At 40.6% G+C, this 26,908-nt stretch overlaps 1 protein-coding gene across 2 annotated transcripts in view; it reads left to right on the forward strand.

Moving 5' to 3' along the window:
• CTNNA2 (catenin alpha 2) overlaps window positions 1-26,908 on the forward strand; it is a 1,017,322-nt gene that overhangs the window by 733,331 nt on the left and 257,083 nt on the right. The gene's annotated exons all lie outside the window — the stretch shown is intronic.

Raw genomic sequence — 26,908 nt, forward strand, 5'->3', positions numbered from 1 at the left:
GGAATTACAGATCTTTACTGGTATTAGATTTACATGCAAGCAGTTAATCTAATATTTAATGAGGACTTACATTTTTAAAAGAGTCTCTTTAAGGCCAAGAATACTTTTAAAACAAAAATAGGTCAGCTCCACATTTATGTGTTGGATTTGAACATTTAATCGCTCTCTTTGTGTCTTACACATAAACCGGTTTTCATAAATTTGTCCACCAGTTTTCCTGTTATCAGTGTGTTCAAGTCCATTTTATGGTTAAAAATAAATATCTCAGTAAACTCAAAGCTAGTTTAAACTCTATTAACTTAAGCATCAAGATAAACTTATATTTTTAAGAAAATATATTTTTAAAATACATATTCTCAATAATTATTTTGGTTTAAAAATAGAGCAAGATACATTTCAATACAAAAATCAGTGTAAGTACAAGAAAATAGTTTAGCTATGATGAAAAATAGGCAAAGAAATATTTTATTTCCTGGTAAGTACTTTTAAAAAAACATTAAAAAGGGAAACAAACAAACAAACACTGGTGCCATTACTTGAATCCAGAGTTACTTCAATTTGACATATTTGACATATCATGGGATAAAATATAAGCAAAGCAAAAATGACTAAGTGTAGCTCCATGATAATGCTAAGAATTAAACTGAATAGTTAAAGAATCTCAAGCATGTCATATACTTTTGCTAGTGCGCTGGAAGAGAAGCCAGGCTAGGGAAATGCTCCATTGACTGAAACACAGCACTGAGATGGGGCTTTGTTCTTTTGACACCAAACTCAACACCTGGTTATTCAATCATTGGTGAGACCAAAATTATATAAACAATATGTCAAATCCCAGTTATCTTCTCCCACTTACATGAGGGGTTCTGTACTAAGAATTGGGTCCTGCCACATTTTTATGATGGTGCAGGAAAACGGGTAGGTATACACACCAATAGTATGGTTCTAGAAATTACAATGCAAGTTAGAAATTATTCAGAATGGAATAAAATATTTTAAAACCCTGTTATAAATCTTAGCCAGGAAATACATTTTCATGAGACCAGTGATTAACCCAATAACAAAATGGAATTTATATCAACCATTCATTAATCCCATTTCCCTTCTCCCAACACCATTAATTAAGTGTCTGCTCAATTCCCATTCCTGTGCTGTGCTTGTGTTGCTTACCCAATTACGGTTAATTTTCTTGTGTGGAACGGGAGTGGTAATAGCCTCTAACAGTCATTGAAATGTGGTTTCTAGCGCTTACTGCAGTGTGTCATCCTTAAGTATTCCATAACTTGTTTTCTAGTTCTGTTTTTAAAATTGAGTTTGTGTGGGGAGGATTGAGCTGAATACACTAAGTGGGTGATTTCCTTCCTTTCAGGTCCTCTGAGACCCTTATCTGATTTAAGTTTTGCCTCAGGAGAAAGCTGTACCACTGAGATGACTAAAAATAACTGTTCTTGTCTTTCTGTTTTACCTATGACTCGCTGGGAGAAAAGGCTTTCGAAAATCAACTTTTGATGGCATGTTTTACACATTGTATCTACCTGATCACTTTGAGTTCAAGAGGGAGGGTCAATTTAATTTTTTAATTAAAGCTTCTGTGACAGGACTGTTCTTTCTCTTCTTTCTATTTTACAAAAATGGAGATGGTGAATTCTGCAAATATTAAACATAATACACTTTTTGCCTTATTTGGAAGGCAATATGGAAGTAAATTCAGTATTTGTATTAGAAAATTAAGTTCTCCTTGGACTTCTATGTAATTCTTTGGGAGAAAAGACAAAATTGTCTTATCAGATTGATCCTCATTTGTCAGTGGCTCCTAATCATTTAGTTGTTTAAGTTTCTTCTCCCTCACTTTCCCCACACATTCTATCCTCCCCACCCCCAACATAATTGGTGATCTGTACATAAACACTTAAAGGCCGTTTAAGGAGCTCACAATTTAAAATAAACCTGCAGAGAATCCTTTTGTTAAGCAAATCATCCTTTTATAATCACCTCTGCTTTACCTGAACAGATTTTAGTCTATCAGCCTTTTCTTACAGCAGGAAGTGTTTTACCTTTTTGAAGAGAGTGAAAGATCCTCTTGAAGTAAAGCTGGGCTCCAGAAGTAAGAGCAAGGAAGAACTAGGGTTTATGATTGGTTGATGGGGTTAAGTGCAATAGTCATTGTTTGATTTCGAGGCATTGGCTTGAACTTGCTCCAACACACCATCATCCCAAATCATTTGTAGGTTTTAGCCTCTTTGTAGTACCACTTCTTCCCTTTAACTGCATACATGGCCTTTTGTCTCTTTAATTTCCCCTGTATTTGGAAATGACATCCATTTGGGATTGTTGTTTTCGCCTTTATCATTTCTATTCAAGAATTAATATTCTGTTCTGTCTACATACATGAAATAGTTCAAAGAAAACCTATGAAATTTCAATAGACTCAACCAGTCCATTGTTTCTAACATATGAAATTTAAGGGACAACTTTAAAGCCAGTTAGAGGGCAGCTTTCTTTCTATTGATGCCAAAAACTCATCCTCTGTGCACGGGTGCCAAATCGAATCTCAGAGACAGAGTTTTGGGTAAAATGGAAAAGAATAGCTTTATTGCTGTGTCAGGCAAAAAGGGACGTAGTGGGCTCATGCCCTGAAAAACTGTGTCCCAGCCCCAGAGGATTTGGTGAGGAGTTTTATAGCAATGGTTCAAGGGCAGGGTTACTGATAAGGATCAGAATGTGGACAGGGCCTGCACTTCTTTAATCTGGCCTCAGGTGGTCTCCTTATGAGTTTCTCTGCTTCTCGAGGCTATCAAACCATGACCTTCTCTCTGGAATGAAGAATGCTAACATCTTCCATTTGTTGAGGGGTTTAGTTCTGAAGAAGAGCTCAAAGATATTGTTCTGTGTATCCCTTGAGGTGTAACCAGGACCCTGTCCCAAGGCTGCACTCTTGTTTCTTGACTGCTCCTCCCTTGTCTCTGCGTCCCCTCCCTTCACTGATTATCAACTGTTCGAATCTGCCCTTCGGAACTCAGGGAAGGTTATGGAGGCTGAAGTCTATTCCCTACAAACAAGAAACAGGGGACTGAGAAAGGCTTTTGTGCCCAGGAGCCCCACAGGGTCCTGCTGGGTTTCACTGTCAACAAATAAGATGGGAGGCACCTTTTGTTCACGTGCTGCCAACACATCTGTGAACAGAGCAGCACCCCTTGCCCTCCTAAAGCTTACATTTTGGTGGCTGCAAAATAATCATGTTTTGTCAGATCTGGCAGTAGGGGTTTTTTTAAATGATTTTTAATATAATGTTTTTAAACTGTGATCATCAAAATGATTGAGTTGATACACATAAGCTCCCTACTTCACATTTTAGCTAAAACATTTCATTGAATCTTTTGTCTGCATCATGATAATCTGTGTTTTAAAAATCTCTAATTTAGGGCTTCCCTGGTGCCGCAGTGGTTGGGAGTCTGCCTGCCGATGCAGGGGACGTGGGTTCGTGCCCCGGTCTGGGAGGATCCCACGTGCCGCGGAGCGGCTGGGCCCGTGAGCCATGGCCGCTGAGCCTAAGCGTCCGGAGCCTGTGCTCCGCAGTGAGAGAGGCCCGCATACCGAAAAAAAAAAAAAAAAAGAAAATCTCTAATTTATTATCTTCTTCATAACATTCCTAATTTCTAAGATCATTTTGGCCTGTACATACTTTAAAAAAAAGATGCTCTCTAAATATAAGGAACATAAGATTGTACAACTGTTTTCATAAATGAAAAATTTACACTTTACCACTGTAATCTGAGAGGAAATAATGGTTTAATTAGTTTTTAGAGGAAAAGATTTCTGCAATCAGACTGTGTTTGTAATGGCATTTATAAAACAATTTTCCCCGTACAGTAGCATTCTAATTAAGACTTTCAGTGCAGTTGTTGGAGGAGAGGAGTGTGCTTTTCCCTGTGGTCTGCTGTTACGGTCTGCCCCTCAGGGCCCTCTGCTGCTCTGCGCCAGCCTTGCACTGATGCCCTGTAATTGTGTTTCACTTCCTTCAATTAAGCTGACAGGGAACTTGAATTGCTGTCACTTACCTCATTGATCTGAAAGGTGACAGGGTTAGAGTGTGGCATTTCTTGCACAGAGCACTTAACATCCCAAACAAATACCCCATTGCAGGGAAGACTCTTAGCACCACAGGGAAGGCTCAAAGACTTCTGTGTTCTGGCTCCACCTCTAGGGCAGTGGGATGCCTGAGTTAGAAAGGTTACAGAGAACATCTTGTTCATGGATGGCTTCTCAGTGTACTCCTCTGAACAGCTGTTCCTGGAGATTTTATGGGCGTGACAGGGGGAAAATATTTTTGCAGCTCAGTAGATATTGGAAAAGTAGGGTTAAATCAAGTTGAACAGGTTTCTTTTAGCTCTGTCATTGGCCTCATACTTGCATTGTAAATTAAAAAAAAAACCTAAAAGGTGTGGTGTGATGGATGTGTATGGGGGAATGATATGAAGTATTTCACAAACATATAAGAGAATTTTTTGGAGATGAATTCAAGACATAGTATCCTATGGCCACTTTTGAGATTTGTAGATCTAGCCAGTGAGGACCATCGTCTGGTTATCTGGTGATAGGGCTCTCAACCCCAGTCATACTGATGGTGGATACATCTAATGATGGATCAGCCTTTCTTAAAAACCTCTCCAAGTCTCCTTCACTGCCCCTCTGTAAGCAGATAGGTTAGGGGTCCCTGGAGAAAGAGAATCAGGCATGGCTTTCTTGACATGAGAGAAGCCATTTTTGTCCCGAGCCATCCTGTGATCTGAGCCTGGCCACAGTACTTGCCCTTGAACAGGTCTCAGTAATTAATGATCTTAAAGGAACAAAAGAACAAACAATTTTTATTAGGCAAAGGAAGTAACAAGAGCAAAGATAACATATCAGTTGTAAACACTCCCAGTTCTGTTCCAATGGGCTGATTAGCCTGAAGTGCTGAACCACCAGATCAACTAGAACCCAAGGGATGATGATGTTGACCTTTTCTGACCCTCATGACTTCAATCAACTAAAGCTTGGACTCTGATGACTGCCCAAGCCCCTTCATGAATATGCCTATACTCTTAGCTTAAAACTTTCCCAGTTCAGGGAGACAGTGCTTTGGGAAAGATCCCCAGTGTTCTCCTTACTTGCTACAAATAATAAATTCTTCCTTCTCCCAGTCTTTGGCTTCATCGTGTCTTTTGGCTCTACACCCACCAAAAGGCAAATCCCGTATTTGGGTAACACCTCCACTACTGCTGGTGGCATGTATCGAATCCCTCTGGTATGTGGCAGGAAAAATCAAAAGGTAGAGAACCACTCCACCGTCACGTTGTTCTTCCTTTCGTTCTGAGCACTGCTGCACTAGAGCATGCTGCCCTGGTGAACTGGGGAGTGCACAGGTTCACCTGGGTTTAGAACCTTCCACTGATGAGTCTTATGAACATCATAGGAAAATTTCACACAGCCTTCGAATCTCCATTTATGCATCAATACAAAGGAGATACAAAGTACCTTGGTTCAGGGTTATTATGGAGGCAAGAGATAACCTATGTGAGTCCCCTGGACCGTAGCAGACACACATTTATTAGTAGCAGTATTATTATTTTAAGATTTTAAAAACTTTATTAGATTTTCTTTGCCAGCAGCTACACTATGACCAATATCTAGATGCAAATTGAAAAAGTTGGTTGAGCATTCAGCTGTTTACAAATAGCTTTACGCTTGGTAAGAACAAGCATTATGATTAATGGGATATTTTTCACTTTCATATCACACTTGGGGTAGTGTGAAAAAGGTTTTAGGGCGTTGGAATGATATAATCTTTTAAAAAGAGGTAAATATTCAATGTCAATCCACTCCTTCAATAATAGGAATTATATTCTCTTCTACTCTGAGTTTTTTCGTTATTTAACTGAGTAGGATATGGGAAATTGTAGCATCTACTCTACTGAGTTTCCCACTGACTTGTTAATTTGAGATGGGGTTGTGTTTAAATGTGACTTTTAGCAGTTGAGTTGATAAACTTTTAGCAGTTTATCAGTTTGCTCAAATTATCATCATAACTTGAAATCCATGTTACCAAATAAATGCGTGCAAAATTGACTTCTAAAGATTTGACACATCCGTGGAAAGCTATGTTTCTGTGGGCAGATATCACTTTAGAGTTTGATTGAACCTCAGAGGCCGCATCAATGTCACAGGCTGTCTTGGAATATATTTGCATCTAAATCCTGAATTTCCTACATCCTGTCTGCATGATCTTTACCCTTTTGGACCTTTAGCATCTATAAATAGAGATTGTAACTACTATCAAAGTTATGGGGGTTTCTGATAATTCACATGAAATAATGAATAGAAAAGTATTTCATAAACTGTGAAATGCTGTGCACTGTTTTGTTAGTATGATTTAAATTATTACGAGTAATAGGGTATATTTAGAGGACAGGAGTATTCATTCTCACACTGTAATGCTAATCCCCACCAATAATCTTCTTTCTATAAATTTTCATATGAATGTGCTAAAATTGGAGAATTTACAAAACTATACACAGATTCTACTTCTTTTTAACAATTTTGTTTCGATTTAGAAAGCAGGCTAATTTGGGTGTAAAAAGTAAATGTAAACAAAAAAGCTTTTGAAAGTATCAGTTAGCCTGATGGCCTATTTTATGCATGAATTTGTTCTTAAGGCACTTACATGATACAGATAGTTTGGGAAATGTCAGATTCATCTTTTGTGAAACCAAGCTCCACATTTAGGGGCATATTCCAAATCTCACTAACTCTCCTTAGCAGCCTGTTTTGAATTTGTGACTGGCTGACAGGTTTGGCAGATTTGGGGAGAGGGGAGGACATAGATAGAGAGGTAGGTAAATAGATAGATAGATAGATATTGATATATCAACTCTAGAAAGGGAAGTGATAGTAGGAGAACTGGCAAAATATTATTACCAATAGTTTCTCTGCAGAAGGGGCTACGTTTGTGTGCATAGGGGAGGTTTTCATATTTTACTTTATTTACATGAGTATTATTCAAGATATTTAACTAACATACATTACCTTGTAATTTTTAAAACTGTAAAAATACTGAGAAAAAAAATATCCATAATAAGGTCAAGTCAATGCTAATTCACTAAGGACTACTCAGAAGGCTTTGGTATGTTACCTTGACAAAGGATGACATATAGTTGAGGGGAAAAAAAAACTTGGAAATTTTTAGTTCTAACATCTTGCTTTAGAGATAAGAAAGCTGAGATCTAATAGAGTTCAGTGACTTGTCTTGCCTCACAGAAAGACAGAGAAGCAAAATGGGAAATGAGACACAGATACTCTGGCTTCTCACTATAACCTCACAAAGCACAAGCCACACACCTGCCACATGGTTAGGCACTCAGCAAATTCCTACTGATTGTCCAAAATGTGGCCAATTCTGATTTCAACAGTCACGAGTGGTAGTCATTAATCAGCAAATACCCATCAAATGTCACTGAACACCAGGTAGTGAAAGACGTTTGTGATACAAAGATAAGGATGACTTTCTAGTAGTATGAATGTCACAGACACATGAACCTGAAAAGATGAAAAGAACCATAATAGAAGGATGGATGAAGTATAATGCAGGCACATGCAGTGAGGGAGCAACTGATGTCTGAAGAAATCAGGGATTCTTTAGAGGAGATGGCATTTGAAGGGGATCCTCAATAGGCGGGTGAGGAGTGAAGGGGAGGATGCTGCAGGGTCTATCGCAGTGATCAATGACATTGAACAAAATGTTGGAGGAAATATGGGCATTGAGAATGCCATGTGGTAGAACCTAAAGGCATGAAAGCATGATCTGTTCCAGGGATACTGACTAACACATGAGGTTGTGTTGCAGGTAGAAGATAAGATTGGAAAGCCACACTGAGGTCAAATTGGCCAGAACCTTCTTGGACGTTATCTTAAAGGTGTTAGATTAACATTATAAGATTTTAGGAAGTAACATATGTCTATTATTAAATATAGCAATCAAATAATGGGTTGAGTTTTCACACAGTGAATCTGATGATGTAAAGTGACGTAAATTAGCTGGCCTATTAATTTTTCAGCTCAAGAGTTAATTAGACTAATAATAATGGGATCATACAACATGTCATCCAAATTGGGCACTTTTGAGAGTAAAAGAATGCATTTTTATTAATTATGCTGGGACAATGGAAGCAAATTGGAAGGTATCATCATGGTTCCTATGAGATGACTGGTTCTGTGGATGGTACTTAGTTGGCAGGTAGGTTTTGGGAACCCCTGGTGGCCAGGCCAATCCATTCACTCATAAATATAGGATGGATGCTGTAGAATCCCAGAACCTCTCCAGTAGACCCTCTTCCCATTGCTATAAACCGATTTTCAATTTAACTTATTTCAATGATACATTTACTTAGTGTCTCAAAATGCTATGCAAGCCCCATGTTTAGAGAAGTGTTTTGTTGTTGTTGTTGTTTTAATACGTGAGTACTTTAGCTCTCATGTAGCCAAATATTTTCTTAAAATTTCTTCATTCCTAAAGAATTTGTCAGACTTGAGTTTACAACCCAGGTTAGATCCTGGGTCTCTCTCTCTCAGTCTTTGAATGCTGAATAAGCTTATTTGTGTCTTTGAGCACATCTGTAAAGTGGTTAACATAAGGACATTTTGTAGAGATTAAACAAGCAAGTAAAATTTAATGCTTAACACATGGTAGAAACCAAATAAGTAACTATTGTGTGTCTTCATTTTACATCTCTTCATTGAGAAAGCAGTTTTGCTTTTTTGTTTTTACCCCCACCCCTCAGTTTACTTGGTTCCCTTCATGTGCACTGTATCTGTACGGTAGCACTTATCTTTCTGCATTATAATTGCTTTAAAAATTACCTTTCTTACTCATTAGGCCAATAATTCTCAAGCGGGTGCTATTTTGCACCTCCATCTCCAGGGTGCCAATGTCTGGAGATATTTTTGGTTGTCACAACTGGAGAAAGCGGTGCTACTGGCATCCAGTTGGTGGAGACCAGGGATGCTGCTAAATACCCTACAAAGCATAGGGCAGCCTCCACAGCAAAGAATATACTAGCCCTAGATGTCAGTAGTGCTTCAGGTAGGAAACCATGCCTTAGACTCTAACTCTGCAGGTAGTGATGCAGAAAACTCGGCCTCTGTGCACTGATGCCAAATCAAATCTTGGAGACAGAGTTTTGGCTGAAGAAGAATAGCTTTATTGCATTGCAAGGCAAAGGGGGACACAGCAGGCTCATGCCCTCAAAAACTGTATGTCCCAACCTGGGGAAATATGGTGAGGAGTTGTCTTTTTTTGCGGTACATGGGCCTCTCCCTATTGTGGCCTCTCCTGTTGCGGAGCACAGGCTCCGGATGCGCAGGCTCAGTGGCCATGGCTCACAGGCCCAGCCGCTCTGCGGCATGTGGGATCTTCCCGGACTGGGGCACGAACCCACGTCCCCTGCATCGGCAGGCGGACCCTCAACTGCTGCTCCACCAGGGAAGCCCTGGTGAGGCGTTTTATAGCAATGGTTCAAGGGCCAGGTTGCTGATAAGGATCAGGGTGTGTGCAGGGCCTGTATTCTTTTAATATGGCCTCAGGTGATCTCCTGATGAGCTTCTGTGGTTCTTGAGGTTATCAAACTATGACCTTCTCTCTGGAGTGAAGAATGCTTCACCAAGCAGTTAACATCTTCCATTTGTTGGGAGTTTTAGTTCTGCAGAAGAGCTCAAAGATATTGTTATGCGTATCCCTTGAGGTGTAACCAGGACCCTGCCCCAAGACTGCACTATTGTTTCTTGACTGCTCTTCCCTTGTTTCTGCATCCCCTCCCTTCCCTGGTTAACAACTGTTTGAACCTGCCTTTTGGAACTCAGGGAAGGTAATAGAGGCTGAAGCCTAGTCCCAGAAACAAGAAATGTGGGACACAGAAAGGTTTCCATGCCCAGGAGCCCCACGGTGTCCTACTCAGTTTCAGTAGCAACCATGACAGTTTGCTATGTCTCCAGTGTCTAGCACTGTGGTCATTATATGATTCTTTATGTTAAATGGTGAAGTGAATGAATTGGGACTGAAAGTTTAGCCATGACCTCATAGGGATTTCATCACTCCCTTTAGTCAACATGTGGGTTGCTGCTAAGACATCTCAAGTACATAGCTATCAGCTACCTGCGTGAAGTACTAGGTATGTTAAACTGGAACTCTGAGAGGCACACCAAGAAAAAAAGTTACCAATAAGGGAATAGGCATCATATAGCTACTTAAATACCTCATTTAGGCTCCTTAATCAAAAGCACCTGCAAGCTTTCATTTAGAGGACAAAATGTTACATTTTTATCTGAATTAAATTGTGAGAAAATATAGACTAAACTGTCTTTGGCTGTTTTGTGAAATGGAAATGTGTGAGGATGTATGAAGAAGATTGCTTTAAGTGGTTTATCTATATCTATCTATCTATCTATCTGATAGCTTCCAGTTTTTAATAACAGCTGTGGGACTCTTTAAGGAGCTAGGAAAAAAAAAACAAAACAGGGCTTCCCTGGTGGCGCAGTGGTTGAGAGTCCGCCTGCCGATGCAGGGGACACGGGTTCGTGCCCCGGTCCACGAAGATCCCACATGACACGGAGTGGCTAGGCCCGTGAGCCATGGCCGCTGAGCCTGCATGTCCGGAGCCTGTGCTCCACAATGGGAGAGGCCACAACAGTGAGAGGCCCACATACTGCAAAAAAAAACAAAAAAAAAAATACAGAAAACAACAAAAAAACCCACCAGAAGCCATCCTGGCATTCAGAGCAAGAATTCTGCTCGGAGACTTAGGATACTCATTTTCTAATTATCGGATGAGAATCAGACAAACTGATTGATATTTGCCACATGCTGTGAAAAACTGAAGAGCTTTCTGAGAAATCAATTAGGATTTCTGGAGACAGTCACATCTTCCCTCCCTGCCCTCACCTCAGTTCTCTTGGACTTTTTGTTAGCCTGAGTCAGTAATGCATTTAACAGGAAGTCAAAAACTCAACAAATCATTTCCTGCTGCACCTTGCATGAGTTTTCTAGGGCTGCCATAACAAAGTACCACAGACTGGGGTTTTAACAATGGAAATTTATTTTCTCACAGTTCTGGACACTAGAAGTCTGAGATCAAGGTGTCTGCAGGGTGGGTTTGTTCTGAGGCCTTTCTCTCAGGCCTGTAAATAATCAGGCTTCTTCTCTCGTGATCTTTCCTGTGTTTTTCTATATCTAATCTCTTCTTCTTTAGAGACACTATTAGGACCCACCCTAATGACTTCATTTAACCTTAATTATCTCTTTAAAGATTCTGTCTCTAAATACTGTCACATTCTGTGGCACTATGGGGTTAGCACCTCAACCTATGAATTTCTTTTTGCAGGTAGGGGGGCATAATTCGGCTCATATCACACCTCTACATGGCTCAATATCGAATAGGTGCTCAGGAAATACCTGCTTTTTGACAGAATGGTCTACTGTTTGAAGTAGGATGTGGTGGCTGACCTCAGGGCACATAGAGACCAAGGTCAGCCTGGCTGCTGAGATATGCAGCTTACAAAGTCTACCCTGGCTCAGGCCACCACAGATGGAAGGCTGGTCCAGTGCTGGATGGTTCTGCTGCTGGAGAACTGAGTTTAAGAAGCCTAAACCAGGATAATTAGATGTATGTAATATTGATTGATTTGTTAGTTCTTCTCTTTATTTCTTTGTTTTCCACTTAGCAGGTCTTGATTAATCACAGGGGAAAGAAGGCAAAGAGAGGGTTGGGATAGCCCTGGAGAAAGGGTTCCGGTGGGAAAGCCCTTCCAGGAGGCAACTGTTCCTGGGGAGCTCTCTGAATAGGGAGGAGGAGAGGGGACACCTGGGTACACAGCTGGGTGGTAGTAAGCCTGGCTTCATGCTGTTTACATGTGGGTGGGAGAAGGGGACAGATTACCCAGACAACTTTGAACGTAGAGCCATTCTGGCTTCTGCACAGGGAATAAAAGGACTTGAACCCATAACCCAGTGATTCACCCTTAAGATAGACTTACTGCTGATTTCAGTCCAGACTTGAACCTCCCTTCTTGTTCTTGGTTTCTGACTTCTATTTTGACTACTTATTAGTGCCGTCCACCTAAATGATAGTAACTGGATCCCTGGCCTGTTGTTCTGTTCCCTTGATGGTTCCTACTTTGGATCCAATGCAGTGCTAGAGTTGCCAAGCTCCAGGGTAAGGTCTCAGTCATCCTTTGCCTTAAACTCCACACATATCTTGTTTTCTTTCTTTTCTTTTTTTTTCTTTTGCCTTCTCCATATCATTTGATCTTTTTCCCCTCAGTTTTTTGTTTAGTGTCATGGATATATCTAATTTCTAATCCTAAAATCCCTGATCCATGGATTTCCTAATGGGACCAGAGTTTGCTTTCAACTCTCTAAGCTTTCCTTTTCTAAACCCCCATAAAGGTTTCTATGCTACCTTTTGTCCTGTTTAGAGATCAACTTTCTATTTTCCAAAATGACAACCATTTTACATCACTGCTTCATCGAGAATTTGCATGCCTGTTACTGGATTTAGTGAAATACACATACAGGTCAACCAGAAGGATGAAGTTACTAATCCCATGAAGTGTACTAATCCCATGAAGTGTCTAATGGGAGAAACAGATGAACAACCAGTGAGCAGATTATATACTTAAGATCTTTCTCAATTTTATTAGTATTTTACCAGGGAACTTCTAGAGTCATTATCAATGAATTAAAATAAAACTCTAATGATAGCTCTCTAGACTTTGCATCCTAGTAGAAGGCATACTTAGAAAAGAGGTGTGTTTTGCCTGCTCAGATCCATCTCTGGAGGCCCCACTTACCTAGGTGTGTATAAGAAATTAGCAGCTTCGCTCTCTGACTCCCTATTAGTATGGGGCAGACATGACAGGTCTGCTGTATCTGGCTTCCTGATTTCAGTCAGGCCATGCCTTCCTTGACGTGCCAAATAAGGGGGACTGAAATAGAATCCACTTGTGCTACTTGGGGGGGTCTCCCTCTCCTGGCAGTTACTTCTAGGTGCTCAGTTTGATTAAAATCATTAGTAGGGTGTGTTCACTCCTGATTTCATTACCCATGCATGGGACTGAAGGAAGGAATCAGTCTCCAACATTTGTTCCCCATCTCTCACTAGCATAGGAAACCGCAGCTGTCGGGTTTGAGTTTCTCACTACTTTATTAGTAAAGTTTCAGGATCCATGTCTGGTTCTCCTTTTACATGGCCTGATATTTGAATTGTGTTATAAATAGACTTTAAAATGGTGAAAATTTCGTGAGTGTTAAATACCACTCAGATGTCAAAAGATTTTCAAATGGCTAGTCTGTGTAAACCCAGATCCAATCTATAAAACAATGTTTTCTCCCTAGACAGTCAATCCATCCATCATTCATCCATTCATGGTTCAGATGCTGGGCACTGTGCCTCTCCTGAAGAGGTTTACTATCAAGAGAGGACAAAAAGTCAGGGTCAGGAACCTGCTGATTTTCATGTTAGACTTGTAGACAGACATTTTGCATGCATTATCTCACCCCAATCTACAGCTAGGCATTCTTTTCACTATTCTGTGGCTGAGGACTGAGATTTAGCGAGTTTAATTGCCAAGAATTACACAGTTATTAGGTAGCAGAGCCAAGATGTAACTTAATACTGTTTGTGTCTGCTTCAAAAATTGTTTGAAGGAAGGGAAGGCTTGGGAGAAGGCAAGAAGGAAGGGTGCTTGGTGGTTGTGGACTGGCAGTTTCATTTGCATTGTCATTTTACCTAAGAATGAGGTAACACTGATTTCTTTATCAAAGCATCCATCTCCACTTGCCCCAAGTCTTAGAGTCACAGCACTCAGGAGACTAAGATGACCCTTGAAGTTGGCACAACGTTTTTATTTTACACTACTGTGTTATATACGTAACAGACAGACACATCACCAAACAATTTGGGTGTTGCTGCCAACCTGTTTCAGTAGATTTTTTCCCTAAATCCTGCTTTTTCATAGGATTGACGATATAATTGGAAGCAACTGTGGTTCAACTGCAGTTCAGCTGAGAGTGAACAGAGAAAATTCAAGCAACCGCATTTAGCCTTACTCCTCACTTTTTTCATGAGATCTTGGAAGTCAGGGGGCAGCTATAGCCAAATCTCTGTGAGGGATGCAGGGTGAGACCACTCAGAGCCAGCTTGCCCAAAGGCTGTTCAGGGATTTGTCTGAGGGGGATGCTATGGCCTAATATCAGAAAGGACTCTACCAATTGCTACTCTGGTTCAGAGAAGGCAGAATTCTGTGTTGGCTGGAGGTCAGGGAGAGCTTGATCTGGGCTGTGGAGGATGCTTCGGGATGGGGAAAAAAGGCAGAGTTAGCATATGGGAGATTAATATGGGGTGCTGAGAGAAACGCTTCTCTGAGAACTGGGAGGTACTTACAAGGGACCAGAGAGATTGGGACCATGGGGAGAAGAATTTGCGAGTAAATTTTCAGAAAATGTTGAGAAATCATCAGAGTGTAGACTTGGGTTTACCAGCAGAAACTCTGAAATACTGCCAGATCAGGATCCTGTTTTTGAGTGTATGTGATCTTGCAAATTTGTAAAGCTCTCTATGCTTTAGAAAGATCAGCAGCCTCCTTTATTTCTGTGTCCATTGTATCTAGCAACCTTACTTTAACGTCTACATGTAGATGGGACCACGGCAGGCAAGAAATTTGGGGGAGCTGGTTCAGCTTTCTTTCAGGGACTTTTTCTGAAATGATTTTGCAAGCTGTGTCTGCTCTGCAGTATGGCTTTCCTTTTCGAATTAAGTGGATTGGTTACGAAATTTATTTTGGAGATACAGTGACTGATTCATTCGGAATTAAGCAGATTTGCCTTAATTGTGGATCGTTGGTCCTACTTCAGGCTTATTAGGAGTAAATCATTGTAAAACTCATTGGCCCCAAATCAGGCTGAGCAACAGAATTTCATGGCAATCTGAAATGCAGCTTCCTGGGTATTAATTGGAAAGATTTTGTTTAATAAATGATTCATCAGGTTGGGACCCACTGAAACGATCCGTGTATTTCCAGAACTTGTTTGTAATTTTTTAAAAGTTTATTAAACATACAGATTTCCAAACTACTCCAGAGCTACGGAATGGAATCTCTTGGTAGAGGAACCCAGGGATCTTCATTTGTAACAATTATCTCATATCGACAGTTTCCAGCCTCGGGTTATTGAACCTAAGACTCTCCTATTTACCTTCTCATTTCTGGCCACCACTTACCATCATTTAACCAGCAACAACCTGGGGACTTAATTGACCTAAAAGCTTACATTGGTGGACAGTCACCATAGCCCTGCACTGTCAGAGACATGTGCTTGGGCACAAGCTGCTGCTCTTCTGGCTCTGTGAGTAGACAGGGATGAGCAATGGAGAAACAGCTAACACCCAAGGGCTGTGAGGGGCCCTAGAGGTCAGAACTTCATGATGGAGGATTAAGTCTCACGCAAGAAATTCTCTCAATTTGGGCTATTTACCCTCTTTAACTTATAGTCAAAGACTTTGCATTGTCATGAGGATTCAGTGAAGTGGGGCATGCTCACACAACTTGAAAATGTATAAGATGCTAGGATTATAATCCGGGCAAAGATTTTGCTGTGTGTATATTTTGTTTTGAATTTTTTTTCCTGCAGCTGGTCTAGAGAGAATACGATACACTTTTTAAAATTCCCTGCAGACTTAGCGAACTTTCAGTAGGATCCCAGCATAGGAAGGAAAAAGATCTCAGTGTCTGGCTGGTCGTGATGCACATTCTCAACTCTCCCCCTTAATAGACACAGTGTATGCTACAGAGAGCAAAGTGTAATTTTAAGAACCTTGTAATTCTTTACAAATTAACACAGCAGATGGTGTTTATGGGAGCCACATAGTGAGGAATATTTGGGACGATGTGAGACGTGTGTTCCAGGGTTTCGGCCTGCTCTCTATTTAGTTTAGTTTTTAATTGTCATGCTGCAAAAAATGCTGTTTGCCTCATAAAGTTTTCATCAGTTCCAAGTGTGAGCAAAGGCCCCCTGAGGTGGTTCCGTCATGGGTCAGATTCCAAGCACTCTTAGTGAGAAGGGCCTCAGAGAGGTCCCTGAGTCACCTAAGCATGAGGAGTGCCCTATGCTTGGACCCTGGTCACTTAGCAGTGGTCTTGGGATATTGGTGCTGCAAGTGGGGAGCCGCCTGGCCTTGCAGTCTGGCTTGGGGGTGCTTTGGGAAGTTGAGAAAGAGCCCAAGTCTTGATAAGCAAAAGGGCTAACAATGAGGTTAGCAGCTCTTGACTGGGGCGTGCTAGTGTCTAAGTAGTTAAAATATTTCTTCAGTTATTTTGACTGTCCAGATAATTAAAAACAAAATATTATTCTCTCTTAGTTCCCTCATAGTGATAAGATGTAAAGTGGCCAAGCCCTGTATGGTGGCTTTCCAGACAGTGCTGACCTTTTGGAGGGAAGTGTGAGAGGAAGCAGAAGGGGCCATGATATAGAATGGGGGGTGGTGATGCTGAGAGGATGGGGAGAGGTGGTCCTCACAGGCTTTGCAAGGACCAAGAAAGGTCAGATTTGATTTGGGGAGGAAAAAAGCCTTGGTCCTGAAGAGTGCAAGGAAATCTCTTTGGGGGTCCCCTGGGCATGCAGGAAGTGCCTGGCACTCCCAATCTGTGTATTTCCTCTTCCCAATGTCACCAAGGAAACTTCTACATTTTGTTCTGCTGTAAGGTTGGCAAACAGAAGCCTCCCAGATGCTCTCTGGGATGGCCTCTTTGTCCCTTAGAAGTGTCATTTCACCAAACCCATTTCTTTTTGGTATCTAGTGTCCTCAAGCTTACCTACTCCCATCTCCCACTATTTTGAAAGAAAAACTTGACAAAATCATGTACAATTTGTATGTTTCTTTTCCCAAGTGTGTGCATCTTAATCCTATGCATACAATCAAAGGCTTTGATTTCTGTCTTCTTTTTGCTCACATAAGATTTGGAACAGGCAAGGAAGAGAATGAGCATACAAAGAGGGTAGGCAATACTATTACTCTACCTGTGGTGAAGATACAGCTACTCCATTTCCACCTCTGCACACAAGTAGCCTTGCCCCCAAGGATCCATATCATGTCATTGTGTCAAACAGCCAGAATACTAATTATTGCATTTATTGTTATTCAATACATATTCATATGTACCTATGGATACATATTTCTAATTTGCTTGGTATCTAGTCTGTGTAAGGACTGTGCAAGAAACTTCAGTTTCAAGGAAGTGTGATTGGCTGACATCTTCTTGTCTGCTATGCACTGAATTGTGTCCCTCCAAAATTCATATAGTGAAGCCCTACCCCTAATGTGATCATATTTGGAGATGGGGCCTCTTGGAGATAATTAGGTTTAGATAAATTATTAGAGTGGGGCCCTCATGATAGGATTAGTGCCCTTTTAAGAGGGACACTAGAGAGCTTGGTTATGTCTGTTAGCGAGGAAGAGATCTCTCATCAGAGACCAAACCTGCCAGACCTTGATCTTGGCTTTCCATAATATTTCCTCCTGAATAGTGAGAAAATAAATTTATCTTGTTTAAGCCACCCAGTCTGCGATATTTTGTTGTGTCAGCCCAAGCTGACAAATACACTGTCCTTAAACTCCTGTACTTCTAATTGGGAAAAAGGGACATATAGGCATGACAAGTTTCCGAACAATAAAGGATTATAATGATGCATCTTATATATTTGTATTTTAGCTTTAGAGTGTGACGTCTCAAATTCAATTAACAATGCAAGAGATTTGCACAATACACAGTAGTTGCCTGCATGGAAACTTGCAGTGAAATAAATGATATAGGTGGCTGTAGGCACTCGGGGGAGGAGGGGCTGCTGTAAGCTGGGAGAGCAGGAAGGTATGATGAAGGAATTACAATATGAACTGGCTCCTGATCCATGGGCAGATGAAGCCCAGGAAGGCCAAAGCTTGGGTTCCCCACCCAGATAGACGTTCCATAAACCAAGGTAATCCTCTGTCTGTTTTCTGATTTCTGTGAACTCTCAGCAATGTGGACCCAGTTATTGGCCTCTTTTTGAGATGGTGGAAAATGCCAGACTCCTGGGATCCTTTAGCTATTGATAGCTTTAACTGTAACTGAGTGGTTTGGGGAATATGCACTTAAAAATGAAGTGGAAGTTTAAATTTCATTGAAAATTAAATCGTATAATCAGTGTGGGTATATACATGTTTGTGTGTGTGTATAAGATCAATGGAAATTTGCACTTCGTCTTGGCTACTTTCATCTCAACTGTAAAGATAAAATGGCATTTTTTAGCAGTTTGCTCAGTTCATGGTCTCTCACTGGCTTCAAAGGCATGTGTGGTTAATTAACCATGGCTCTCAGCAGTCACCCAAGCTTGACAGCTGGGGGAAGGGGAGCTCTGATGAAAACTGTCTTCTAGGCAGTGTTGCCTGACAGATAATCACTGAGGGCTACACCTGTGTTGATAAAATAAATCAAGTAGCAAGAATTGTAACATTACACAGGTGCCAACCACTTCCTATGGCTTTGATCAGCAAATTGGGAAGTAGGTGAAATTTATTTTTAGGACCCCACATTTTCCAAATAATTCATCCCTTTCATACCTACCTCCTAATCCCAGGGGCCTACTTGGACCGTCCATCCTTCTCTCCACAAACAAGTGGATAGAAGCCCTTCCGGAGCACTTCTTAGGAGTTTTATGCTGAGTCCTCCAGGAGAAAATAAAATTCACTATCCACAAAAAGCTTGGGTTCTACTCTGCAGGAACATGAGAACTTGATAAACAATGCAGGATGGTCTGTTGTTAACATCTGCATTATTTGGCCCAGTACCTAATAGAAGGATATGGTCAGAGGAGAGGAAGGTCTTCAGGGGCCAGGTCAGTCTAGAAGCACTCCCTGGAGGAGGATTTTAAGCTGTTACTTGAAGAATGGGTACATCCTGCTTAGGCAAATGGTTGAAGGGAGAATGACACCTTTCAGCAAGGCACCAACATGAGGCAGAAAGTGTGTGAGTTGTTGAGAAGGAACAAATTGACTAGAGGTGTGGGCAACTACAAGAAGGAGGTCAAATTAAGAAGTCTTAAAATATAGGCTCAAAAGTTTACTAGGAAGGAGGGATGCAGTAAGAACTAAATGGGAACTGAGAGGAATATTGTGCCAAGGAAGTGAAAGCTTGGTCTCAACAGACCATAATGAGGATGATGAGGGAGGCTGGTGTGGTGTTGAAGATGTACACTGGGGTAGCTGGGTGTCATGAGTGGAGGAATTTGAGGAACAGCAGGAATCCTAGAGACTTGTTGATGGACAAATTCTCAAGGTTAGTGAATGATCAGATTTAGGGGAGAAATATTATATTAGGATTTAGAGCTTGGGCAGTGATTAGTGCAGGGAAAAACTCTGTAGGTGAAACCAAGGCCTGAGCTCCCTTGGTTCTCTGAGCTGTGTACATGGGGTACTTGCTGGGGTTTCCCTGTCTTCCATGCTGCCTTCAAATTAGTTTGGTCTCATAGTTTAAGGTCTCTGATTTAGTCAGACCTCTTTGGTTGTAAGTGACAGAAATCCAACATCAACAAACGTGGGGGAATTGGTTAACTTGTGACACTAGGAAATCCATTGATAGATACTAATGGATTTAGGTACAGCTGGATTCAGGAACCCATGTGTTTCATTCACTGATATAATACAATTTGTTAAGTGTCTATTATGTGCCAGGCAAAGCTCCAGGCTGCCAGATATAATGATAGGTAAAGCCCTGACTGTACCCTCATGGAGCTTTATTTTTACAAGTTTAGTATATAATGGAAACTATGAACCAGTTTGTTTTGACTCCAAAAGCTGACTTCCCTTCCCCTTCTCTTCCCTTCCTTCCCCTTTCCTTCTGTTTCCTTTCCCTAGCATCTCATCTCTTTTCAGACCCAAATTAATCTCTCATCTCTCTCTCTCTCTCCCTCTCTCTCTCTCTCCTTCCCTCCGCTACCCCCACCTCCCCCCACCTCCCAGCTATGCTTTCTTTTTATGGCGTCTATTTTGAAAGACTCCCTAACTAGCTCAAGTTGTATCTGCTGCCAGTTTATCAATCCCAGTGCAGAAAAATATGCCTCCTTCTTAATAATTTTTCCTGCCACCTTATAGCTGAATCTCACTGGTTCGGATGTTATCCTGAGTTTATCCCTGGGCCAGAACTCCTTGGTTGAGAGTCAGAAGGAAAAATTAGAGTGTTTACCAAAAGAACATGAGGATGCTGGGAGAATGAAAACAAATAGTGATGTGCCCTGAACTCTCTGAGTCAGGCCTTCTCTGTGCACCACCTGATGTGTGTACTAACATTGCTATGCTAGTAGGTATGGTCTGGGAGTTTCACAAATAATGCCATCCTGCTGTTTTAACCTTCTATATTGATGATCCTTTCCTTGAGCATTGATGAGGCCTGGCAGAGAAATGTCAGACACATTTTTGCCTTGACACATTTTCATCAGTTTTTCCCTTTCTACTTTTATCCTCCCACCCCTATCCCAGAGTCCAGGAAAGCTGGGTTTTTACGTGGTCAAAGTATCCTGATCGTGGGTTTGATGCTAAACTTTTATCCATTCTAAAGAGGTATTGCCCATTTCTTTTCTAAGAGAAATGTCCATAGCTAGTGAAAAGGAAATATTTAGAAAGGTTCACATTCTCAGACTGTGATTGACACCGAATATAAAGGTATTATGAAACATTCAAATTTTTGGTGCTATTTGTAATAAGAAAATGATTTCTACATGCAGGGTTTGAGGGTAGATGGTCAACCCTCCAAATATGATAGGGTGACTGCTAGATCGATGGATAATTTTTTCTCCTCCCTCCTGTTGTCTAAATCATAGGTTTAAATGACAGGAAAATGTGTGGGAGATGGAGTGCATGGCACATTATTGCTTTCTGCTGTTCTGATGATTTTGACTTCCATCTCTTTCAAATGACAACAATTTGAAGACTGGGCATTTGATTAGCTTCCCATGCATTCAGCACAGTAGAGTCATCGCTATACAGTATTTTGAAGATTTCTCATACATTCAATCAAGTTTGCAGGTACTGTTGAGGGAAAGGAAAAAGTGATAGACATTTGCTTTCTTACAGTCATTTCCCACATATTAATATTGTTCCCGGAAACTAACATGAAACCACAGATCTGATGGAAGCACTGAGATAGTAGATTTATATCCTCAGGTCCTCCATGAGTGACTCCTTGTACTGAATTATGTGTTTAATGTGGAATGAGGGTCTGGGATGGGGAACAGCCTTTAAACAAATACACAGTCAATTTCAGAAATTTAAAAATTACTATTCCTTACTTTTTTGTTTTATAAATTAGGGAGTTGTGAACTATTCAGCATACAATTTAAATGTACTACATATTTATTCAGTGTTTCAGAAGGGATGATGGATATTTAATAAAAGGGAGAGAGAGAAAGAAGAAAAATGAAGACACTCTTCTGATAAGTAGAAGGGCTTTTATTTCGCAAAAGGACAAAGGATAGTTTTATTTAAAAAATGATATTGTCTTTTTCTTGGAGAATGATTGTGAAAAATCAAAATTTCAATTAATGGCCTCAATCATTTTTGTGTAGGATTAAACTGAAAATATGAAAGTCTTCTTGACAGCATCTAATACTTTGGCAAACTGGACTTGAATTTAGAGCCAGAGGCTGGGAGAATAAAGGACCCCCTATAAAAAGCCAAATCAGGAAATTCATTCCCTTCCCTCTCATCAATTCAAGCTGCAGATCTACCCCAAATGTGTTTTGTAAAATAGAGCCCAGCGACTAAAACAAATAAAGTTTAATAAACACGCATCTCCCTAGCACAACAGATGGCAACTAGGAAAGCTGCCTGAAGCAGTGTGAGAGATTGCTCGCGCCTGTCTTCTTTTTCTTTTAATAATGATATTTATTAAATGGCTATCTCTATTGCAGACTCGTTCTCTGTAGGTAAAGATAAAGAAGTCAAGTAGGGAGCAGTCTGAGAAAGGCACACAGGGTCTGCAGACAACATGTGATAGGGCGGATACACCTCAAACCGAGATTTTTTTTGATAGCCTTTGAAAAGAAACATGAAACTATAAAATCACAGAATCCTAGGATTTTAGAGATGCGAGACGGTTTAGACATGGAATGGAAATGGCCCTGGGCTGGAAGTCCGGAGATCCTGGTCAGACACTAGTGAGCCATGTGATCAGTGATTTTATCTTTCTGGGTTTTGCTCTTTTCATCTTTGAGAGGAATGAGGGCGTGAGGAAGGAGAAGAAATTGATTCAGTTACCTCTGCTGGGTCAGGTACTGTGCTACATGCTCCAGATCCTATCTCTTTTATGTTCACAATAATCCCGAAAGCAAGCATTTATCCACATTTTAGAGATAAGAATACCCTGTCTGACAGCCAATTCTAGCCCATTCTGCAGTGCCGTGACAGCCTCCCTACAAGGGAAGCGTGGTTAAATGTTCGGGCTCCCCCATTTCCTGGGGTCTGTCACTCATCTCTGGCCCCTCCATTGGACAGATGATAAGTCTGGAGTGTAGAGAAGTTGCCAAATCACTTCGGTAGTTATTGGCAGAGAGTGCTTATAACTGCTTTTCATTTCCTTCTGTTCAGCAAAGGCAGGGAATAAAGGGATGACTGGCTGAAGACCACACACTTTTGTTTACTAGGTGATGGTGTGAAAATGAAGACGGAGCTCTCTCTTCACTTCAGTTTGTTAAACAATTTTTAGTTTATAGAGCCTGGAGGGTCAGGGAGGGAGAGTTTAGGTTAGGCTTCTGGTTGATTCCCTGGGAACTAGAATTTGCCCACGATGATCAAATCTTTAGTTATTTAACAAATATATCCAACAACCTACTATGTAAAAGACATTCATCTGGAGTTTCGGACCCTTATTTCACCTCTTAGAATATCCCAGACTAGTTGTTTAAAATGAACCACCCAGAATATTCCTTCCTTAAACAGAAATAACTCTTCTTTAGGAATTCTAGTCTGTGGCAAGGTTTTCATATATTATCTGCCTGAGTGGAGAAAGTCGAAGTCCAGGTGATCTAAAAATAGTTTCTGTGTAGTTTTCAAAGCAGTACTTTCATTTTTTTCCACAGTAGAAATACTTTCCTAATTACCCTGAATACTGTTAATGCCTTTTATTGTTTCCTCACATTGACACCTTGATTGATTGTCCGGCTAACCTGGTGAAGAAGACAGGGCATATATTATGCTATCCATTGTGCTCATGAGAAAACTCAGACATAAAAAATGAGCAAATCGTTAGGCCAAGATCACATAACCTAATAAGGAAGGGCTGACACTAGGAGGCAGGAGTCTTTCTTTGTTTGGTCTCTCTCAATGATTAGCTTCCTGTCCAATTTATGTTGTTAATTTAAATGTATTTCTACCTGAGGTCATACCAGAGCACAGGAAAATATGGAGTCATGGGCTGCTAGTCCCCATTTACTATGTAAATCTGAGCATGGAAGGGTTACTAGCCTTGTTCCTGTGCCCCTACCTTATTTTAAAAAAAAATTAGTGCTACCAAAGGGCCAGTGAATGGATGATTTCAGCGGGTGACCCCAGTTTCCTAAGCTCTAGTTCCAGCCTTACCTCTCTAAACTATGAAAACAAAGATGGCACCCAAGTCAACTGCAGTTATTTGAATTGCTTTCAGCCAAAGATTTGAAAGCTCAAGACACCAGATCACAAATATTATACAAAGAGAATCCCAACAACATGGGGACCTGGAATGCTAATGTCACCGGAGATGCTCTGAGCTTGCAGATCAAACTATAGTTGGCTGTAATCATACTATAAAGAAGCTCCTATAAAAATAACATGTCTCTACAGCTAGTCAAACCAATCCCTTCACATCGTGGAGAAAAGGATGGCCCATTCCACTCACTGTCCTTCCAGTACCTGCCTTGCTCTTTCTTCTCTTGATGCTACTTTGGCCCTCCCTCTTTCCTATTCGAATTTTGCCCAGGACTTAAGGTCTAGCTAAATCTTCCCATCCCTCTGTGAGATTACTGACTTCCCAAATGCAGCATCTCCTTCCTCTTTGGAGCATCTTATTTAGCCCTGTAGGGTGTTAGTCTCTCTGTGGAGTTGTTAGTCTTGTTGCTCTCACATTGGGGTCACTCACTGGATTAGGAGCTCCTCAAGTGTGAGAATGTGACTCTCACTTTTTGTGCAGCCCCTGCACCCCCCTACCACCAACCCCCGGTGACCAACATGATGGCTCACATCTCTGGGACGTGTGCTATACAGTTGCTGGTTATTGATGCCAGATGGGTTACAGAATCCCATGTTGCCCAGCTATTCACAGAATGTGTGTCTGTAACCACCCTACTTACAAGTTTGAGCATCCCCATTACCCCTGGTGGTAGGGTTGCTGAATATAGCACATAAAATTATAGGACATCCAGTTAAATTTGAAATTTAGGTAAACAATGATATTATTTTTAGTATAAATATATCCCCTAATTATTTATTTATTTATTTATTTTGTGGTACGCGGGCCTCTCACCACTGTGGCCTCTCCCGTTGCGGAGCACAGGCTCTGGACGTGCAGGCCCAGCAGCCATGGCCCGTGGTCCCAGCTGCTCCACGGCACGTGGGATCCTCCCGGACCGGGGTACGAACCTGTATCCCCCACACCGGCAGGCGGACCCCCAACCACTGCGCCACCAGGGAAGCCCCCTCCCCTAAATATTTAAAGTTTAAAATTTAAAAATGTTATCTGACCTGTACTTGGGTGACGCACCTTACTGGACTCACCTAATCCTGGCCCTGTCAGAGCTTGGCTTTATTTAAAGTTTTGATACTTGTTCAGCATGGATTTTTTGGCATTAATTTTGAGTTTTTAAACTATTGCATGAAACTATTGTTTATCTTGATTCCTGAGTTCTTTGATGACCCTTTACATTTTATACCTGAGGCAAGTGTCTCACTCCTCTCACCCTGGTCCCAGGTCTTCTGTCATCCTCATGGTCTCCTTTGTAAACGGAGATAATGATATGTCGCTGGCAGGATGCAATGAGCCCTGCCTGACACAGTATTTATTCAGTAATTATTTTGTGTATTCACACTGTCTTGACTTGTTTTACATTGGAAAGTTCAGTGATCCAGTCTGCTTCTCTCACAGTCACATTTTAAAACAAACTCACAATTGTTCATTTTTCAAGGTAAGTTTTTAATTACTCTCCTATATGGAAAGGGCTTGAGAAATCTATGGTTCCAGAATGATTGTGGTCCAGACCCCCGTAAAAGTGCCCGTATTCTGAAGGCAGACGTCCTATTTGCAAGGAGGAAACCAAAGAGAAAAGAAACAGCTCTGGCTGCTAAGCTGGTGTCACACCTGACTATGGAGAGCCAGGGCGCTGCAGTTACACTCACTATGTGACAGCAGTCCTCGGAAAATTAAGCAGCACATCGTTCTTCTCCATATACTTTTGTTTCCTTTTAGCTAATTGTATGCTGATATTTCAAAGTTGTAAATGTTGCTCACTTTATTTTAAGCTCTTTCTACTTACAGAACTTCGGAGTGTACATCTGAGTGGGTCAGCATTTGAGTTTAGGGAGTGGAAAAATGGTGATGGGGATTTGTAGGTTTTAAATGATTAAAAATATGCACATATGACCTGGCTTTGGCTTTTTCATGAAAAATCCTATAGGATTACACATCGACCATTCATTCAAGAAAAATTGATTAATTAAGCAAGTTGTAGAAAAGAGTGACTGCTTTAAATCTAGGTATATGTAAATCAGTTGTGTACATATCAGCCTTATGCATCCAGGATTTTGCCATTGGAAGAGAACATTTAGAAATCTGTCCGATGTTAATTTCTATGGATCCTCGAAACACATTATCCCATGAGGCACAATTTATGACCTGGGATCTCATTTCAATATATACACAAATTACTGCAGAGACCTACTTGGTTTTACAGAGTCTGAGTATGGAACAAGAATTGGCCTGCCACTAGGACCATAAATAAATAGATCTGTAGGGTGTTTGACTAACGTTTAGATAATTTAATAGATTTGACAAAGATTCTGAGCACAATTTTCTCTTCAGAGGAAGATAATGCCATCCATAAAGTTATGTAAGTTTTTATCCATGGGAATCTTGTTGCTGTTGTGTTTTTAAAAAGATAATGGAGGTTCTGTTTGGTTTGGTTTTAATTGTGTTACTACAGCAATGAAAAAATAGAAAAACAAAAGGGAAAACAGAAACTAGTCAAACTTCCAAACTTCCACTGAATAATTTATCAAGATTATTATTATTATTATCTTTTGCCTTTGCCTCTGCTTGTTACAGTCATAAGGGAAATTTTCCTCGTGACCTCAAGCTGTGGGCTCCTTATTATCCTGTGTAGCATTCCACTGCATGGCAGAACAAAGATTAAAACACTATGTTTTCTAGTAAAACATCTCTTTTGATTTTGATACAGAAGTTACTAAAAGGCTTGTGATATATTGGTATAAAATTCTGAATTCTGATCGTTTACCTTAACTTTCTTTTCTAATTTAGTTTTTATCTCAGTCATATTCTATTCAGAAGTGTGCTTACATAATAGAAAAACACAAAACATTTGTGTTTGAAGGCAATAACAAAACATCCTGTGTTTACTTAACTGCTGAATGTCTGGAGAAGGGAAGAAAACATAGATTTGCATGGAGTTGAGTATGGACAAACGTGTAACCATCTTGAGAATGTATTGATTTCATCATTTTTTACTACAGAGAAAATCAACTTTAGAGACCAAGTTGTATTAGCTGTGTATTGAAGAGAACCTTTTTTTTTTTTTTTTTTTTTTGGTATG

The sequence above is a fragment of the Neophocaena asiaeorientalis genome, unplaced genomic scaffold (assembly GCF_003031525.2).
Source record: "Neophocaena asiaeorientalis asiaeorientalis breed wild unplaced genomic scaffold, Neophocaena_asiaeorientalis_V1.1 scaffold255, whole genome shotgun sequence".
Classification (NCBI taxonomy): domain Eukaryota; kingdom Metazoa; phylum Chordata; class Mammalia; order Artiodactyla; family Phocoenidae; genus Neophocaena; species Neophocaena asiaeorientalis.